The sequence below is a fragment of the Pinus tabuliformis genome, chromosome 5_1 (genome assembly GCF_031772625.1).
Source record: "Pinus tabuliformis cultivar Carrire ecotype Pingquan chromosome 5_1, CPIR1, whole genome shotgun sequence".
In the NCBI taxonomy this organism is placed as follows: domain Eukaryota; kingdom Viridiplantae; phylum Streptophyta; class Pinopsida; order Pinales; family Pinaceae; genus Pinus; species Pinus tabuliformis.
The window spans coordinates 326,057,996-326,073,881 of NC_142305.1; the positions used below are offsets into that span (position 1 = coordinate 326,057,996).

The 15,886-nt window shown below is 37.6% G+C and overlaps 1 pseudogene; it reads right to left on the reverse strand.

The window, feature by feature from the left end:
• Nucleotides 1–543: 543 nt before the first annotated feature.
• On the reverse strand, nt 544–15,583 carry LOC149164684 (pentatricopeptide repeat-containing protein OTP51, chloroplastic pseudogene; annotated as a pseudogene).
• Between the last annotated feature and the right edge of the window lie 303 nt (nt 15,584–15,886).

Consider the following 15,886-nt stretch of genomic DNA (forward strand, 5'->3'; position numbering starts at 1 on the left):
GCCTGCACATGACCCAGCTCCCATGATCAGAATCCTCAACTGACAATGGAAATGGATTCAGCAAAAGGATTTCAAATATATCATCACGCATCTTCTTCGAATACGCGAAAGCAATAGCGGTCACAGAGTGTATAAATGGCTGATCCAGCAAGATTGGTTTGAGTTTGACCCTGAACTTGCTAGTAAACTAGTAGACATTTTGGCCAAGGACCTCAAAGTTGTAAGATGTCGTGATGTGTTTGATGATCATTGATATCATTAATCGAGGCTATGTGCCTTGTGAATCTACATTCAATTTCTCATTTTAGACTTACAAATAAATTAAGAGCCCTTCAATCTTCTATATTGAGCACATTCAGATCATCTACTCGTGTCAAGCATCCATCATTGAATCCCATCATTCTTTAGAAATGACATGCTCTTTCATGTGAGAATGTTCGATTCTCATCACTATAGAGAGTATTCTCATGTCCTTGCAGCAAATGCAATCTGGACGCTAAATTGTGTAGCCAAAAAGGTTCATTCTCTCTGTGCTTACTGTGTTTAAATTTCTGACTCTGTTTCAGTCTCTTTAATTCCTTCTTGAGATTCAGAATCACTCATGGACTCAGAACTCCCCTCATTAAACTCGTCCTCTGAATAAAAATCAATATCTTAATTTCCTGCTCCATTTTCAATAACTCTAGCTTTAGGTTTCAAAAACTCTTTCAATGGATCCAATATGTAAGGCTCCATCAACTCCCAAACCCAGATTGCATCCTTACCTTGACATCGTATCTGAAATTTATTTCCCTTCACTTTTATGACACAATTTATTGACTTCATTCTCAAGGCTTTCCCAACACATTCAACATCTTCAACTTTATAGTTTTGTGCATAAAATATAACATCTCCAGAGGTGCTCTTACGTCCACCATACATATACTAGTATGTTAGAACGTGAGGAGATAGCCACCGATGTATAAGCTGTGGCACTACCATTTGTCCCCCTGCTCTAAATTGATTAGCATAAAATCGAAAACTACCATGACTCACAGTAGAAAAATGAGGCGGTATGTATTCAGCTTGAATTTTCAATCGATCAACTGGTTTCAGCCATTCATAAAATGTGTCGTATATGTGTGCTTTCAATACACCCTATACCTAAATGTTTTCATTGAACTCAAAATGAACTTGAAAAGTCTTGTTCTTATCATACGATTCTACCTTAGCACTAGACAAAAATATAGCAATTAAAATCTCACGCTACTCCGCAACAAGTTTCAAGCTGATACGCTTATTAACATTTTTGTCGCCCAAATTGAGCAATGGTTTTATTTGTAGCATCAATGTGGGCTCAACGTCATATTTCTTATGACACATTTCATCATACAATTGTTTGATCCTTTCTTCTTGACCAGCATTGAGATATCCCTCTAGCATTATGTTGCACATCTTGATTTAATACCAATTGCACCATCCTTTTGCAACTCTACAAAAACCCACTCAGCCCTCTCCAGCATGACACATTTAATCAAGGATTCAAGATATATTTCATAAGCTGCCCGATTAGGTTGACACTTTGCCATACATCAATAAATGTGGATTCTACTTCACCATACATAGACAGGCACATATACATTTGCATCAAGTCCACATAGGATGGCTGCAATGGCTTCAGACCACTATCCTCAAATTTCTTCATAAAATTTTCCGCTTGTTCTTTTTCTTGGGCTTTTGACATTATCTCAATAATTTTCAGATAAGCAATCACACTCATGGAGACTCCTTTCTCCTGCATTTTTGTGAATATCTCGAAAGACTTCATAGGTTGTCCAGCCTTGGCATAAACTTCCATTTGATACACATAAGCCTGAGAAGTGAGACCTACACCAGTGTCAACTAACTTTTCCCAAGTTCTTTCAACCTCTTTTACATCTACATGTCTTGAACAGACCCTGAGTATTGAGACAAGTAAGTCTCTACTTTCCTTAAATCTTGCTTGCTTCATCTCATTTCTTAGACAGACTATTCTTTCATGATCTATACAATCTTAGTAGCTGTGAAGCCATATTAAACCTTCATAAATATCCTCCTTTATCCTATGCCCTGCTTTTTTCAAATTCTGAAACATAGCTTCTGCTAGTCTTAAATGATGTTTCGCAGTCCCTCCTGTGACACGTAATAGGGCCTTAAAAAGAGAATTTTGTATGTTGATACTTGGCTGATACCCTCCAAGTTGAATCGTGAGATTGTATATGTCACAGGCTTCATCAACAAAACCTTTAAACGATGCTTCAATGTAAGCCATAATGAGAAGAATGAATGCTAGTGAGCACACCTACAATCTTCAGTGAGAAATTATTTAATGAAGAGGTCAAGAATGAAATTAATGCTACAGTGTAGAAGATATCAGTGGACAGTAATACATATCTCACCACCACTGCCTTGATGCAATGTATGCTATGAGTTTAGTTTAAGGTTTAAGCAGGATCCAAGTATATATATATATTATAACAAAGAGTACAATGTGGTAAACCAATGGTACATGCAATTTTAGTATTTGTACATTCGTGAGCGCTCTGACTTTGTTGGATACATGGATAATGATTGAGCAAGCTCCATTGCATAATATAATAGGAGCCAATATATCAACGTGAAAAGCACACAATGCACATCTCCCAGAACAATTAGGGCCTTTGTTTCCTTCACTGTTATATTTGTGTATCATAGTGCACCCAAAAGCAATGCATACCCACTAAGTATAAAGGATATTTGTGGGAAAGGTGGCCTCATAATATTCTTGGAATACATAACCAGGGGTGCCCATCTTCATCTTAGAATTGTTTGCAAGGGGCCCAGTTTTCATGCTTCCAAAGCTAGAGATAATGGCCCAGTCCCTCTAAAAATATGTCTTCTCTGTATGCATGAGACATGTTTCAAACCCATCATCAGTTTTAACAGCAGGTTTCATCTCCCGTCCTTGGAAGCAACCTTCCCTGATCTTGCAACATCCTCAATAACCCAATAAACAATACTCATAGCATGTCTCCACAATCATGAGAACCATCTTGATAAGCATGAGAACCATCCTGATAAGCATGGCATCTTTATTCTTGAGGAATTTGGGTTGTTCTCAAAATTTTCACTAGACAGTCTGTCTACCCCCTGAAAATTTAATGTGGTAGGTGACCAAACCAATGCAGGAGCATAGCCATATACATTTGGAGTGGCTCAACCAATTCTCATAAAAATGGAAGTTGATCTACCCAGGTGCATGTGATTATTTGTAGCATGTTCTCATGCATACAAGCCTTTGTTAGCATCATAAACTAAATGTTGGTCAAATAATGCATTTGAAAAAGTGTTGAAATTTCGACATAGGTTGATTACAGATCTCCTTCATTTTGGATGGCAATTGCAATAATGTACATGAGTATGAATGCATACCAAATGTCAGCCCAAGGAGTTGATGGCTTTATGAATCAATCCTTCTCTTCCAAACTTTTCTTCGCAAAATAGTATCTAAATGCAATAATGTTGATCAATTGTAAATTCAATAGTGTTGATCCATCATAAAAATGGCCAAGGTAACTTGTTTCTCCAACACCACAACCCTGTGCCTACTCTACTGTTCCATTAAAATCAATGTGCTCTAATAGGCAGCACTTTACCCCAGAAAATCTAACAGCTAGCTTCAATCTGCATACCCTCTGTACGTAACCTAAAGTTGTTAAGATTATTTCATCTTGAGCATAGTTTGAATTGGGTAGTTGAGGCCCAAAGTCAAGGTTAAAGCCTTGCAGACTCAATGCTTTCTGGGTAAAGTGTTTGCCAACATTGCATCAAATCAGTGCTTCAAACCCAGAATATCAGCAATAGTGCAAATCACTCTCACTTGGCAGAATAAAATGACAGAGCAGTCTTGAGCCCTAAACTTTACTAACTCAAAATCAAAACAAAAATCGTGGCCTAACTCGTTTCCATAACTGGTGAAATGGTTTTTAGTATCTGCTAGTCTATTTGTAATTAAAACAGTATTTATCATCAGCTGTGATCTCTGTTTTAGAAATAGGTTTCAATTTTGTGGCTTTGTTGGTAATAGGATGGAGATGTAGTCACAATTACTATGATGTTGTTTCCTAATGGCGAAAAAACTATTGTCTGACCCATATCCATTAGTCAGACATGCTCATGAAGATGTATAGTGTGGTAGCAAGTTTTGGTTTAATTGTTATGATCATCAATGGATATAGTGGTCATGGCAAAACCTTTTTTTTTAAGCCCAAAAACTTGCAGAAAGCATCACTTTAGACAAACTGAATTCAGAAGCTTATTCTTCAATGGAATTTATTTCCCTGCGTGGTCTGTGTCTGTTTATGACTACCTGCATAAATATCAGGTTACTGTATTTTAATCTTTGGTTGATGTCCATCCTCTGCCTCCGGAACATCAATAATGTGTGCTCTACTTATGGTGCTATAGTGTGTTGTTCTCTATAGCCTTCTTGATCTGTATTGGTGTATGGTTTTCGACCCTTTACCTGATCTTCGTCGTATGATTCAAAGCCTCTGATGATTTACTTTACGCTAATGTTTGTGTAGATCCTTTCCCTCTTTCATCTACTTATCCTTGCAGGTTATTGTTTCTGATATTTAATTGAGATACATCCTTTGCTTCGGGGACAATGATGATGTACATTCTACTCGATATGTAGATTGTTGCCCTCTGCAATCTTCTTATCCTTATTAGGTTATAGTTTCTGAGCCATTTTTTGATATCCTTATCCTTTTGATGTGCAGTCCAATCACGAGTTTGTAACTTTGTGGAAAGTTTCCCTCTGCAATATGCTTATCCGTTGCTGAAGAACTGCCAAGATTTAGAGTGGGATCACAGTTCTATCCTTTTTCCTTGGCTTGTTATCAAGCTCAGGGGGCCACATTTGTTTCTCTTTATAGTCCCTTTTTGCAACTTTCTGACATGAGGGATATCAGTGATCCTTCATATAGATAGTTCATTACCTCCTTTTATGTTTAAGATTAAATCATATTGCAGCATCGACTGTAAAGTGTGCCTTGCTAGTGAAAGGGATTCAGACACAAACAATTTTCTAGTTTTCTAGAGCAGGAAGAAACTGAATATGCAAAATAGAACTTGGAAACTTGCACGTGATAGACCATAAAAGCTAAATAAAGAACCTAAGTATAGCCAAAGCTACATACAAATTGGATGGATATGTAGAGATTCATTGCCAAGCATTTTACTCCAGGCAACATTATTAGCTGATATAGTGTTTGGCCTCCCTAATTAACAGATGGGACTTCATTTTGTTTCTGCTGTCAGGTCTATGTTGCTAGTAATAGTCCATGATAGAAAATAAATTGTTTCTTTGGGTCCAATCATGCTTTCCAGACTCTAGAGTCCCTCGGTTCTTCTTTCTCTAAGAGAACTGGAACTAAAAGTAGTTCAATTTCTACTGAACTTTGTTAAGTGTTACTATCTATAGGAGCTTGCTCACATTCTTGCAATTTTGAATATTGTTGATTTTTATTGATTGTTTTTGACAAATTCTAGTTCAAACCTCCATCACCATGGGCACAGTTGTCTTACAGTTAATTAATCTCATCATTGGACAGTTCTTGCATGGTGAAAATATCCTTACAAGATTATATTTATCTTCAAGTTTCTCTCCAAACAACCATCTTCAAGTGATTAACTGTCTTCATGTCATGAAAATAATTTGGTCTTTTGTTAGCTAGACTGAGACGACCACAGTTAGGGGATATCACCTAGGCTTGGACACATCTTTGGATCCGAGGATTCTCCTGTAAATTGTATGTTATATTGACCCAACCGTCTAAGGCTGATCTTCAAAGAAGTTAGGGAGTCTTTTGTAGTTTTTCCAGCTTCTTTACATTTAAAGGCTCCCATATATAGCATGACTTGTTGACCCAACGCACTTAGGCTCATCTCCAAAGAAGCTAGGAGTCCTTTGTGATTATTCCATCGTCATTACATTTGAAGATTATTTCCCTCGTACCTTCATGGCTTCAAAAGTGAGAAAGAGGCTTTATATTAAAACAGATCTTCAACATACTTATACTACAAGTTGGTTCTATGTTGATGTTATGTCTGCGTCAAATACATTTTACAAACAGAGCTAGATTCTCCCTTTGAATAGTAATAATAATAATAATAATAATAATAATAATCTAATTTTTAGGTCATGGCTAAGCCAAACACGAAATTGGTTTATGATACCCCTTGTTTCTGGGACAAGGGATCTGCCTCCTTGCAGTGATTTGACTACTAAAGTCTGTGAAGGTTTGTGGAGGTTTACGTTCTCTACTTCCCTCTAGATTTGAATCTATGACTTCTTACAAGGAAATACATGTTCTTAACCATTAAGCCCACCAAGGCCATTATAAGGTTTATCTTTGTACAAATTTTAATCTTAACATTGCATGCTTTCTATAGATGAATGATTATAGAAATAAGTAGATGAGGTTGTTAAGCTTCTTGGAACCTATAAATGGAGACACCAGATCTGCAATATAGTGAGGATATCACAATGAAGACCTAAATTTAGTTTATGGTTGTAATGCTCATGACTTCCGTTGACTAGCACGTGTCATTTAAATACCCTCTACTTTAAACATAGGGATATAGTATAGAGTGGTTTGAGTTACTACGAAGCCCAAAACATGCCAAGAGCTTTCCCTAAGTGATCTAGTACTATCCTTACCATTTGATAGTTTTTTTTAAAGGCATGGTTAATTGGTTAAAGTTTTCTTAATTGAATTGAACTTCTCCAAAAATCGATTTTCGCTAGAATGCATCAATCTAGCATGGTGACATTCAATGTAATGGTTTCTTCTAATCCATACATATTAAGCCTAGTCTTGTAACTAAGTATGCTTTGTCATGTTGTTTGTTTATTAAGACAAAGAAATCTAGAAAGTGATCATGAAATTAGTTAATAATGAATAGGTACAGGTAACAAGGAAAAACAATAAAACTTGCAGGCAAACAATCCAAGGAAAAATGGGCTGACATGATGTAACCTAAGGTTGAGGAAAAGAGGATGCCAACAATTATTTCATGGTGCATAATAGACGGAGGCCTAACAAAGATGGTCTAGTGGGGTAGAATTTTCTAGTGAAAACATAGATTGAATACTATGGACTTGTGCAAGGCTTACTGTGATAGTTATTTTTAATGATCTTGAATTAAATGAGAAGATCAATTTGTAGAGAATTCGGGATTTTAGAAAGGAATCTTATTTAGTCAATAAAAGACCAATGAAAATATTAAGATACACTTTTACCCTTATTCTAGTGTTGAATAAAAATGTCATGAAAAATAATGTGTCACTAGTTTTGGATAAAAGGACCCTCAACTTTCTTCGCAACTTTTGTGGTCACTGGCCACTTATGGAAGGAGTAGGCATCTTTAGAAATGCGGTGTCATTTAGAAGGGAAATACTAATAGCAACAGGGCAAAGGCAATTATTCCATTCATTTAATTATTTCTCATTTGTCTAGTCATATTGTGAGCTGCAGTATATATCATGAAATTGTTTTGGTACTAGTAAACAATGATTAAATATATAATAAATTTGAACCGTTTGACATTTAGAGGACATTTCTCTCAATTTACAAAAAAAAAAAAAAGTATGAAAATCATGTTGGAAACAATTTTTGAAGTTTTGAGTCTTTTATTTTCAAGATTAACTAAATGGGTTTGGAAGATGAAAAACCATCAAATTGGAAGAGTGGGACTTTTATATTCACTAAGGTTTTAAAGAAATTATATGCATAAAACTTATACTAGCACCTTCTAGTGGAATTGATAGTGCATTAATCCGTTGCTTGCCATTATTTTGGTTTTGGTACCACCTTATAGCATATCCGGGTTCAAATGCTATTTTCCATGACGGATAGTTGAATCTGTTTCAACTCTAATTGTTATTGAGGGGTTCCACAAGAATATCACATGAGCATTTATGATGCCCATTTTAACGTAGATAGACACCTATGTTAAGGTTCTATTTTATAGTTCCATGTTGTTATTTATGAAAATTATATACATTTGGTTGGACACATGAAAATAAATTGATGGATTTGGTATTAATGATGGAAATGTTGGATGTATGACCAAATGTATGACTTACCTGGTTACAATTTATCTAGGGCATGACTTGTCAGAGTTATTGTTGCATCGTATAGGCTTATATAATATGATTTATCTAATCAATGACTTAGTGAAATTATGATTTATCTGATGTAAGATTTATTTCCAGTATGAACAACAAAAATTGACACGTGGACACTGGGCTTAATAAACATGATGTTTAAGATCATGTATCTATATCTATTTTGTGGTTATATATATGCATGGATGAGAACTAAACTACAAATTGGAAAGAATCGTATCATAACCAAGATCTACTATTCCATTGGGGAAGGTCGAGATGACCAACGACAAAAGGTACAATGTACATTGTTCTATTACATTTGGTATCTAATTGATATGCACTCTTATGACACGAGTAAAATGCAAATGACAGGTGGCAAGACGACCTAACTGGATTATTAGATGACAAGTCAAACCAGCTCTGTAGTGTGGTCCGTGTTAGGGCATTGACCCTAGTTCTGAAGGAGGGGTGGAAGCATTTCCTACCGTGTATCCTATGAAACCTGGAATCGTGGGAGGGAAGTGGTGTACACGCTCCCCTAGACGTGTGATGACGATTGCCAGTGGCGTGCTAGGGAAGTTAGGTCGATATATTCGACGCTTCCACCATGTCAGTTTTATTAGTGGTTAGTATGGTCATTGCCATTTAAAAAGCAATAGAGGACGGATAGGGTGGGGACAGAAGTAGGTCAGGATGGATAGGAGGATGTAGATCAGTTGGAGACTCTTGATGGGAAGTAATGTCACTGTCTGACTTATCAAATTTTATTGTTATAACTCTCTATGATTTGCTATGCTTTTAAACTCCTTGTATATTTTCATTCTAACTTCGAGATGAAGTTTTCTGAAGGAAGGGTGTATGTAATGCCCCACTTAAATCTTATCTTGCAAATTTTATTAATGTTTACATTATCTGAGAATATTGAGAAATATTGGTCTAATATAAAATTCATGTTTTCTATTATTCAAATTCCCAAATTACTTTCTCAAATTGAATCTTAGGTAGGATATGGTCTCCTTCCATTATTTCAAATAATATATGTATTCATCTCACATTCCCCAATGTACCCTCACATTTACTAGGGAGAAGACATGGTCCTCTCCATGTAAGTACATCTCACTTTCCCCAATGTACCCTCACATATACTAAGGAGAAGACATGGTCCTCTCCAACTCATTATTAATATATATATTCATTTCACATCCCCCAATGTACCCTCACATTTACTAGGGTGAAGACATGGTCCTCTCCATGTAATTACATCTCACATTCCCCAATGTACCCTCAAATTTATTTGGGAGAAGACATAGTCCTCTCCATTTCATCAATATATATATTCATCTCACATTCCCAAATGTACTTTTCAGATTTACTTGGGAGAAGACATGGTCCTTTCCCATTAGATTCCCAATTTTATATTCATGTCACATTTCCAAATGTACTCTCAACTTTACTTGGGAGAAGAGAAGTCAACTGTAAGGATGGATGAGAAGTTAATGACATTAATGAGAGGTGGTTGAGGAGGAGAAGGGGAGAAGGGTATAAAAAGGGAGGGGGGGGTCTTCCTTAGGGGGTTGGGGGGAGGTTGGTTGTGATTGTTTGGACTTGTTGTGTGTTTGGAGACCTTAGGAACCTATGGAGGTTTCTTGGGTTGTTGGGAGGATGGAAGTATTGTTATCTTGGTCTGGATCTTTCATCTTGGACACACACCCTACATCTAGTTGGACTTGGGTTCAGAGGGCTAGGGAACCTGTGCAGGTTTCGTAGGCTAGGGATTATTTTCTAGTTGGCTAGGAGGTAAATCTGGTTGGGTCCATCTAGAGGAGCATTCAGTAGGAGCAACAGGACAAAGGTATCTCCATCAACCACTGGTACAGACCCTAGGATTAGAAGGAGGGCTTCGTTCAGCAGGAGCAGCAGGACAAAGGTATCTCCATCAGCCACTGGTACAGGTATTCCTCCATAGACTACTCTTGTAAAGTTTATTGGAATGAAATATTCACCTTAATTTATGTTGATTATAATGTAAATGATAAAATTTTATTTTTTTAAAAGTTGTGTAAGTAAGTAAGTTATCTCCTCTTACCGCATTTAATTTCAGAAGAAATTAGATCTGTTAGAAGACCCTAGGATAGGGCTCTTACATAATCGCTCACACTTTTATCTTTATATAAAAAGTGTCATCTTCGGGCATGGGACTTATCGATTGTCAGGCAAAGGGAAGTTTTGGTTTGCTTCAAGGGGAAATATTTGTGAAAATGAGTTGTTCCCATCATGTAGACATGTTTTGCACTCATTTCCAAAGTTTCACATGCTATTACACAATTTTCATCATCATCCTCGCAAAGTCTATCATCGGAGCCGCACTTGTTGTAAACTGCCACGAAGGTTTTTTCATTAAGCGAAGTATGTTTTCATATGTTCTGGATGATCTATGTTGTATCACTAAGTGTCCAAGTGTGTGGTAACATTAAAGTTCTATCATTGCTCGCATTGGTTCCATTGATCCCACACTTAGCCAAATTTTGGAGGATTCCCAGCAACCTAGCCTCATCCAGCCTTCTTAAACTGTGCACTTCGCATCTGCAACCCTCAAGATTTTTCCTTGCCTGTTAGAACTATGCAATGCGCAGAAAGCCTAACATCCCTGACATCCAAATTTGCACAAAGGCTACCACCAGTGGCCTTCCCTCGTCCAGAGCTCATTTCCCTTAATAATTGTGCATATTTGTCCCCCGTGCCTCTCTGGATCCCAATCCCCCTTGTCTCTAAAAACTGCACATATTTTTCCACCAAGGCTTCACCCAGCAACAACCACTGCTTGTTTGAACTACACAAATTTGACCCTTAGTATGCACTCCACATATCTTTCTATCAGTGGGCACTGTGTAGCCTTATCCCTCAGTCGAACCCAGTCACTGAGCCTTCTCCCCCCTGACCTTATATCAGTTCCGGCTCAGTCAATGGATTATCATGCAACATCTTAGACTAAAGGTTTATTAGACTTATGTCATCTTTTCATGAGTGGATTACAGATATAGGAATTCTACTGGGTTATGGAAAGATGATTAAGAAAAAGATTAAGAAGGAGGACATCGTAGATGATACTTAAGGATCTGAAGAGAAAAGGTAATCATTAGATAAGAAGACTAAGGAACCTTGAGGTATGATAAAAGATCAGAGACCAGTACTGCATGAAAGCTCCATCTCATTCATAACCCTTTGGAGGGTAGGTACGAAAAACAAAGCGCATCTCACAAAGTTGAAATACACCTCTTAGTGTAGTATGAATGATGACTTATCGTTGTCATATCATTATGTCTTCAATGACATGTATGGATACAAACATTGAAAGTCATTTCATGTGTTTTCTCTAAGTGTTTCATTCCCCTTTGCATGTTGGGTTAACTGTAATCTTTTGGCATATTTGACTGATATGTAATGTTGCGATCCTCTTATGGTGGTTTCGAAGGTTGGTCTTTGTGTATACGAGTTTTCCTAGTCATGTAAGCACCTGTTGCACTCATACACAAAGTCTTGAGAATTATCGCATAAGTATTGTCACAATCATCCTAAAGCCTATCTCAATTGTCTCACTTGTTGCTTATTGTCGTGAGACGATCACACAGAGTGTAATTATTTGTTTGTTACCCTGTTGGTCTATGTTGTCATGTTTTCGAACTATCCTAAGTGTGTGATCACATTTCAAGTTCATCGCAAGTCTATCTTCCTCCTGCACTTATCCATTTTTCCGAAATATTCCCAACCAAGCAACTCAACTACACCAAACCCTGACTAAACTGCACACTATGTAGTCTTCGCCCTCAGTGTTATGACCTTGCTGTCTGGAACTGCACAGTGCGTAGTCACTGCTCTCTAGAGTAGTTGCATTGCGCAATTCCAGAGCTCAACAACCTTCCTTAACCCAGAGAATTGTGCAACAGTTCCTCCCTGTCTGACTTGAAATGTCCAATTCTCACTGTCAATCCTCAAGATTTTCCCCTTGCCTGTTGGAACCTCGTAATGCACAGAGAACCCAACCTCCCTTGGCCTCTAGAACTGCATAGAGGTGTCTCCAAGTGCCTTCCCTTAGTCTAAGTTCATTTCCCTCAAGAACTGTGCATATTTGTCCTCCAGGCCTCTCTGCTACCCAATCCTCCTTGCCTTTGAAAACTACACAAAGATGACCCCTTATGGCCTCATCCTGCATCATCCATTGATGGCATGAACTGCACAATTCTGACTCCCAGTGGAAACTTCGCAATTCTTTTCCCTAGTGAGGACTATGCTGAAAATTTCCTCAGACAACCCTGAGCTACGCTCTATGCAGTCTCAGTAATCAATCCCTCTCCCTATCAACTGGAATTACGCAATCCGTAGTTACTGAGTCCTGCCTCCTAGCCTATGACTTGTCCCAAGCTCAACTCATGTATAATAATGCACCATCTTAGCGTAGGGAGTTTTCGGATTCATGTTGTCCCATCATGAGTGAATTGCAGGAAGAGGTACACTATCAAGTCATGGTGAGAGGATGAAGAGGAGAAGGAGCGAAGTATGCCTAAAGACTCATTTGTAGTTGAACAAACGAGTGGACCTACCAAGAGAAAGAAAAGGGATGCAAGTTTTCAACTACTTTTAAAGATCGAAGACCATTGAAGACCATGTATCATCAATCTATGCGGAGGAGAAGACAAAGCATATCCAAGAACACATCCATCACTCAGCAGCAATAGTGACTTGACATTGTCACATCATCAAGGCAGTTCACATCATCAGTGTCATGTAAAGTCGTGTCGTGAGATGTCATATGTGACATCACTATTGTGGTCCATGTATATTGTAAATCAAATGTATTGTAAAGTAAAAGTCCAATGGACACAGAAGAATATGAAGAGTCATGTAAGTTGAAAAGTCATAGGGAGTTGAAAAATCATGAGGGTAGTCAAAGACTCACAAGGGGGAAGCATCACCCTTGGTTATATATACCCCCTCATTGTATGAGCAAAGGAATTTTCACCTTGGCTTCTCTCGCAAGGTGTTAGAGATATCAACTAGCTCTTTGAGGATCAAGGACTGGATCCAATGTCCCACTACTGGGGCTAGTGATGTACAATGTGAATATGTGTGTTGGATTTTTTACTCAATAATAGAAGCCTTTTAAGGCCAACACATTCTTCATGCATGACTCATGAATGTTTGTAATACTATTATGTGGACGTTTGTATTTCATGTTTGCTTTCACATGTACTAAGATAGTTGAACTATTTTAGTTATTTTAGTGCTTATCTTGTTGAGAATGTGTTGTAATGGTTATAATGGTTGTTATTGTTGTCTCATTCTTGTGGAGTATTTCACAGGATACTAGGCAAACCTTACCTTGCTTATCGATTATAATGACTATCACATTCACTTTGGACTATTCCGTTGGATGTTAAACTAATCTCTCCTTATTCATTAGTTGCAACAACCATTGAATCCTCTGTGGACTATTCCGCTGGATGTTAGACAGATCCTTCTAGTTCATGCGTGTCTCTTCCTGGCTAGTACTATTACCTCTCACATAGAGGCTCATTTTTCTCCCCCCTTTTGCAATAAGAGAACCTAGACATAGTTGTGTTGCACACTCACTAGGCACACTCACCTTGTTGTTCGAAGATACCATTGCATCACTCTCCTGTGCTGAAAGCTAGAGCCAAGCCAGATCTTTAAGGAGTTGGCAAACATGCCTTGATACCAGATGGGACTCCTACACCAAATGGTGTGAGGTCTAATTGGGACTTCATATCGGGGAGATCTCCTTAGTTTAGAGATTTCCAACAGCGTTAACACGTTTCAAATGGTCCTTTTGATGGATATTTTCTCATGGATACCCCTTAACCCCATGAGCATTGAATGATAGAAAAATCATGGTGGAACTTGAATGAGAGATTTTCCTACTCCAAAAGAACTAGTTGCATACTTCCCTTTCTTCGTATCATGCATCGTGTCTTGCTACATTTTTAGAAAATGGGATTTTTACCCCATAAGGTTAGGTAGAGGAGAATCGAGGTCTAGAACACCTTTGAATAAGTAATCTTATTTTAACCTAACCTTGGACCTAACGACATTGGAAATTTGTGGGAGAGAGACCTTGTCCAAAGTGACAAGGGATAGGGATACCCGTTCTTCCCTCCAATGAATCCATAGGAGAAAAAATAGGGTTTAGAGAGGTTGAAATAGGTGTTTATCTGGTGCCCACCTAAGACTAAAACAACAATAGGGGAACATAAACCACATGCTTCTTTCCATTTGTAGGAAAAACATTGATAAATGGAGAATGAAAGAGAAAGGAGAACTTGTTCGCATCTGATGCCTTTGCTGCTTGATCAACAATTAGAGTTGTAGAGAAAGCATATTTTGTAGCCTTAAGAACTAAGGAAGGCACATTTGAAACCTATGAGACAAAGTCATTCTTAATCTTAACCCACTCCTTTTTCTTCTAAATCTTGCCATGGGAACCACCTACGAAGACTGGTCTAAAAGTATTTGACATCATGAAAACTGAAGCAACCAAAGGGAAACTTATAATAGTGAACTTTCTAGAACCCTAAAAAGACATTACATATCATATCAATCTCTTTCAATAAACTCTCTCGTAGTCCACTTTGACTAGGACCCAAGTCCACCTTCTATCTGGCCTTGAATCCTAATTTGGGTTAAGACCCACGAATCAACCTAACTTGTCTTCGATTTCTTTCAAGGTAGCTTCAGACCAAAAAAGAAAGGGGAGGCCTAGTAGAATATCCCACACTTGTTGAACAACTACAAGAACCTTGAGAGGTTAGAAGTCTATTGTCCACAATTGCAAAATTAATCCAAAGGGATCTAATGACTAGTAATTTTTTAGAATTTTCTAACAATCTTGCCTTGAATTTAACAGGAAGTAAAGCAATCCTTTGACTAAATTGTGAATGTAGGAGAATACCCTAGCATCAACACCCGTGAGGAAAATAATTAGTTCTTCAATGTAGCGTCAATGACACATTTGTCACAAAATATACCAACCAGAGCTTTGCTCACTAGAGAAGGAATTTATTCAAACCTCACGTCCTTTTTTTCCACCATTATGACCTTCCTAGGCTTCACTCTTATACAGCTTTTACTAGGCTTGGGGCCTATAGAGAGATCAAAATCCACAATTAGCAGATATTTCTTGAACGTGTTGTTGTCTTCTTGTAGATCCAAAAGGGGTGAAAAAACAATAGAGGGAAGAGCATTTGAGAGGAGAACACCATTATAGTTGGGTGGTAGAAACACCTTCAAGATAGTTCCTTTGATTGCTTCATTGTACTCTGCATTAAATGAATGACCTATTGAAAGGCTTGTCATATTAACTACATATCCACTTGGAACAACCTCAAAAGACATTTCACCACACTTTAACCCTATCAATGTGGCACTTGGGTGATCATACTATGGTTTGAATGCTTGGTAGTGATACAAGCTTTCCCCATAATCCTGCTCATCAATTTTCAAAGTCGAAAAAAAGACTAGACTAAACTATAAAAAAGAGAGAAAGTGAATTGGAAAAAAAACATGAATTACTTGATCCTACCACATACCACATACCACATGGATCAGTACAAAACAATTGGCTTTCCATAAAAACATAACTTAGTATCACATATGATTATCACAAACCAAACCTAGTAAACTCCTCTAAGAAACAAA